Source organism: Mastomys coucha, unplaced genomic scaffold (assembly GCF_008632895.1).
Source record: "Mastomys coucha isolate ucsf_1 unplaced genomic scaffold, UCSF_Mcou_1 pScaffold14, whole genome shotgun sequence".
NCBI classification, from domain to species: Eukaryota; Metazoa; Chordata; class Mammalia; order Rodentia; family Muridae; genus Mastomys; species Mastomys coucha.
The window spans coordinates 29,867,936-29,873,991 of record NW_022196896.1 but is presented as its reverse complement, the minus strand read 5'-3'; positions in this window follow the sequence as shown (position 1 = coordinate 29,873,991).

Here is a 6,056-nt window from a genome sequence, read left to right as displayed (position 1 = left end):
ATTGCTACAGTCAATATATATTATTGTATACATGGTTTCAACTTATACAACTGATATTTATGCACATGGCATTATTATCTGTCTACTAAAATTCAATATAAACGCATATAATACTAGATTACTATCCAGTCCCCCTTTTTTGTTCAGATAGCGTCTTGGTATAGAGCTCAGGCTGGCTGCAACCTTGTAATCCTTCTGTCTTGGTCTCCTGGAAGGTTAGATTGTAGATAAACATCACTATTATCAGTCTCTCGATCATGCCTAATTGGCTTCAATAAACTGTATGAAAATTCTATGTTTTGCCTACTTTGCTACCAATAAAAATTAGAGTTTTTTGGTCTTAGCAATCACACACAGTGTTGTGATGAGCATTCTTTTATGTTTCTCCAAGGACACATGTCATCATGTCCTTGAATAAATGTGAGAACTGCATTGGCTACTCCATCTCACTTAAAGCCAGCTATACATTCATACTGCTTGCTATTCCTACTAGCCCTTTCTTATTCTATCTTCTTCCTTATTCCAGTTGGGTGGTAAGAATCTCCTTCCAATTAGGATTATCACAATTCATTATTTTTATCTTCTAGCCAAATAGTTGAGCTCTTTCTCACCCCTACTCTTAGTTCTTGATTTGTCTTTGCAAATACAGTTCCACTGTGGTTGCAGGACCAAAAGCAGAGGAAAACCAAACCATATCTTTTAACCAGCCTTACTTAAACCCTTAGTTGTGAATGCACAAAACATTTGGAGGTTAGGTAGTGGCTCAGCTATTGTGTTGCCTATGGCATATTAAAATTAAAGACTATATGTATGTCTTTTATTTCTAGAACATAAAGCATTAAGGCAAATAGTGAACCCACCACCAAGACTGATTAATTAATTAATTAACTAATTAATTAATTCAACATGTTACTTTTGCAAAAGGACTCAATTGGTTGATGTCTTCCTGCATATTGTGCTGAAAAGGAGTCTGGAAGAATAAAATGGAGCATTCATTTGATACTTGGTGTTCATGTTTATCTGGTACTAGACTCATGTACCCTGGAATAACCACAAAGCTGCTTTGGGCCTAAATAAGCAACTCATAGTCTAGTGGAGGAAACAATTTAAAAGCAAATATTTATGTTTCCAATTTTTTTCCAAGAGAAGAACAGTATTATAGAAATATTAAAAGGAGAATTTGCAATTTAATGAGGGGAAATTTCAGAAAGGAGAACAAGAGAATGATTACAAAGTAATCATTAAAGTCTTGTGTGTTCAGGACTGACAAAGAATTTAATCATCACATTCTAGACTTTTGTGGTACACAGTTGAAGAACAGATGCAAACAACATGTACTGTTGCCAGGTTTTGTATGGTTGTACACACCAGCCTCCTATAAAAAAGGGAAGGGAGGGGCCATGGGGGTTTGAACAATGATTCCTTTTGTTAAAGAGGTACCAAAAGCTGTCTGTAAGCAGAAATGAGACCCTGTGTGTTGCTGAAGTGGGTCTAGAGGACAATGCAGAGAAGTGACATGAAGGCCCTGGCTAAGAATGAACAGCACACAGTACTTACAGAATTTTTATTTTTTATTTATTATTACTATTACTATTATTATTATTATTATTATTATTATTATTATTATTGGTTTTTTTAAGCAGGATTTCTCTGTGTAGCCCTGGCTGCCCTGGAACTCACTCTGTAGACCAGGCTGGCCTCAAACTCAGAAATCCGCTTGCCTCTACCTCCCAAGTGCTGGGATTAAAGGTGTGTGCCACCACCACCCATCCCGTATTTACAGAATTTAAAAGCTGACCAGGATTCAGCATTTAAGCTGCATCACATCTCTATGAGAATGAGAACCTCATTGTCTCATGAAGGCTAGGGATGACATGGAGCCATCATTCAAGGGACAGGCTTTAAGAAGAGAAGGTGTCCTTTACTGATAGGTTGTGAGTTTGTTTTAGACAGATCTTCATAAAGTAGTATTACCCATTTGTGACCAGTTGAACTGTGACTTAGTATTTAGAACAAGTAGGACAGAAAGGACAGTATAGTAGGTTTCAGAATTGTCAAGAGCAGCATGTAACCACAGATGATAGATACACAGAAGTCACGGTTAGGAATGATGGTGAGTATTCTTAAGAACAGAGTCACTAGGGGTACGCAGAGGTTGAGATGGTGGATGCTGATGGTTCTCTTTGCCTTCCTTGCCAATAGGATACTGAGTTTATGGGTGGAGCAATGAGCAGTGAGTGATGACCATGTGGAACTCATAAGGCACAAGTGCAAGTCTATTGGAGATTTCTAGAAACTTTGTGGTTTCCTGGCAAGCAGTATTATTTTTAATTGCCCCTCTCTGTTCTCCTTTCTTCTTTCTTAGATTCTTTAGGAGGCAACAAGGATGACCAGGATGTCTTCTTCATGTTGGCAGTGACAAAGATGGGTTGTTGAGTACCCTACGGTTCTCATCTGTTTAGCTCTGATGCTTTTGTCATGTAAGACAGACAGTAAAAATATTTTAACAAATAAGCTAGCAAAAAAGAGCAGAAGTGTGTATGTGTATAATCCTGAATATTCATTCTAAGCTGGTGCATTAGCATCAGAGAGTCTCTGAATCTCCAAAGTTGATCTCCCCTTATCTAACGGTGTATGGACTCCTGCCATGCCCACTCGTCTACTCCAGTAAGGTCTGCGTGTCAGGCTTGAAGGCCTGATTATAGACCAGAGGCGTAAGGCTTCAAAGGGAGTTTGCCTCCTGGGTATTCAGTCAGTCACTGGCATCTCCTAACTCAGACATGTTCTAGATTAGTCTTTCCAATAGTCAACATGCCTTCTTTTTGTGTGTGTGTGTGTTTTCTTTTTTTTTTTTTTATTAGATATTTTCTTTATTTACATGGAAATTTCTCCATTCCCAGTTTCCCCTCCAAAAAACAAAGAAACAAACAAAAACAACAAAAACAAACCCCTGTTGCCTCCTCCCTCCCCATGCCTGCCACCCCACCCTCTCCTACTTATTGTCCCTGGCATTCCCCTACACTGGGGCACAGAACTTTCACAGGGCCAAGCTCCTCTCCTCCTATTGATGATCAAATTGCAGTCCTCTACTATACACTTGCTGCCAGAACAATCAGACCCCTCCATCAACATGCCTTCTTATTCAGGCATAAAGGTGTCCCAAGAAATGATCTGTAAACAGTTAAAATTGAGATTAAACATTTTTCCCTGGCCAGCATAGCATTCCAATATATCCTAATTTATTACCAAGTTGTCATTAGCTTGGAATTTCTCACAAGGAAGCTGCCTTATCAGACAGGGTGTCCTCAGATTTAGCAATAGAGGTTAGGCATTATTGCTAACTGTAAACATAGAATTCTCAGAGCAGTCCCACAGAAAACAGAATTGTTTTACATACCAGAGAGTAATTGAAGAGCTTCCCTCACTTAAGGGCATTCTCAGGAACTGCTAGAATGGGACTTCCTGGTGCTTGCCTTTGACAGACCCAGAGAATTAGCATGGGACTGCCAAGATAGCCCCAGTGGGAAGGGCACCACTGCTCTGGATGCAAAGGGCTTCCGCTTAGCACCTGGATGTCTGATCTTACTGACCTTGTTGTGACCATCATCTGCCTATGTGACTTTTGTCATCTGCCCTGTTTTCTGTATACTATATAAGCCTGAATTTTACCTTGTGCAAATACACTCAGACTCAGCACTTCCTTGTGTCTACTCTGTCACTTGCCGAATTCTTTGCCCACCTGACCAGAACTCTACTTATCCAGTGGAACAAGAGGTCCCTGCAGCTACCCAGTCTGTGGCAGATTCCTCCATAGAAATGCCTGGAGTAGCTATGAAACTACAGGTGTATACATATATTTTTGGATTGGATATATCACATTAGTGGGAAATGGAGCCTGAGAATGTACTAAAGTTTGAGAAATGAAATTTTAGCATAGGATCCCTCTATGGCACTTTCAGAGTCATGGATGTAGGCATATAACTTACAACTATGGATAGCAGCTATAAATAATCTCATGTCTATTACCATGAGGGTGCATGGCTCTGCATCTAGCTGGAGGAGTTTAAGAAGTTCATTGAAGAGCTAATTTTAAATCCAGTGGTCAGCAACATCAGACTTAGATGCTAATATGGTCCAGGTTGATCTCAGACAAGATCACTCAGTCCTTAGTGACTTTAGGTTTTCTGAGGGACTTGGATATAGTGGTGCATGCTTTCAAGCCCAGCAGTCAAGAGGCTTAGACAGGAGGATTGCAGATTTGAGGCCAGCCTGGAGCAGGTGATTCATATTAAGATCCTGTCTCAGTCCCTACACATCCCTCAAGTGCACAAGCAGAATGTAAATAACTCTTGGGACAATGAAGCCAGAAATCCCACCAAAGAAAGGCAGGGCATGGGAGTGGGAAGTCAAGTTGGAGAACTATCGTCCTCTATGTTTTGAGAAATGCGCCAGGTTTTCATGGCATATTATAGTTCTTACACTATAGTTTGACTAGAGCCTATCAATGCTCAGTTCAAGGCAGTACTTTACTATTTAAATAAATACCTTAGCAGATCTTGTTTTCTTATTGTGCTAATAATATAGAAAGGAACTGAGCCTAAGATGAGAGTGAGCAAGCATTTTACAGCTCTCCATGATATCCCAAAGTGGTAAAGATCTGAGCTGCTTATCTGGCCTTTCTCCCTTTCAATGCACATTCTCTGAAGTGCTGCCTTCTATTTTCTCCAGGAGGGTATGTTGTCCAAATGGAGATATTCTCTAAGTAATGACATCAAAATAAAGGGAGATAAAGAGTCATATTTGACATAGCCTGTGTAGAGCGTCACTATAATTGTAGGGATCGAAACTAGTATTATGAAGAAAGGCAAATTCTCATAAAAATATGCACAAATCAAATCTGCCCAGAGTTCCACTTCCATTTTAAAAAGTAAATCTGCCCCTGAGAGCATGTGTTCATCAGCTCCACTACTGCCCAAGAGCTTGTTGGACAGTAGGGACATGAGGAAATTTCCTTACATCTACAAAAGGAAAGAAAAAGAAAAAAGGTAAAAGAAAAAAGAGAAAGAAAAACAACCCTTTAGGCAAAATGCTAGAAATAGGCTCATTTTGGTGCAATGAAGCTGTTTGAATAAATGAAACTAATAGTTTTTGTCTAAACCATCTGTGGTGTGAAATGGGAAGTCATATAGAAAAGTCCTTGGAGACTGATCACACTGCATTACAGGAGAGGGGAAGGAGAGAAAACTGCTGGCTCTTCATTTGTCTGGGGATTAACAAAGTGATCAACAGGGAAGGTGGAGGCATCTAGACTGGCAGCCTGCTATGCTTGGCTAGTTTTAGGATGGCAAAAGATTGTCTAAGAAAATATAAAGTGGACAGCACCAAAAAAAAAGACAAATGAGGTCGTCCCTAGGCCTCCAGATGAACATACACGCATGCCCCCATGTGCTCACACATAAACACATGCTCATATACATTCATACACACACATTCAGGCACACATGCACTCACATAAATACACAGACACTCTCACGCATTCATACACACATACACACACAATCTCTCACACACATACATGCTCACATACACACTCATGTACACACACATGCAGTCATATATATACACTCATATACTCTTGCTTATTCACACACACACTGATATACCCTCTCACACAGTCAGACACACAAGCTCTCATATACATATATACTCTTACACATATACTCACACACGTTTACTCACACACATACGTATATGCTCCCACTCACTCCCACACACATAACACCCCCCTACACACATACTCTCTCTCTCTGTTTCTCTCTCTCTCTCTCTCTCACACACACACACACACACACACACACTCAATCTCACATAGAAATTCTCACACATATATACTCTCTGGAAACTCCACTCAGTAACTAGAATGACTTTGTAGGCTCATACTTTTAGATGTTATATGGAGTTGCAATTCGATTTAGAGATATTGTTTTTTCTTTTTGTATAATACACCTGCTCAGATTTAGGTGTCTGAGAGGATACCTTGATTTTTGTCAAAAAAA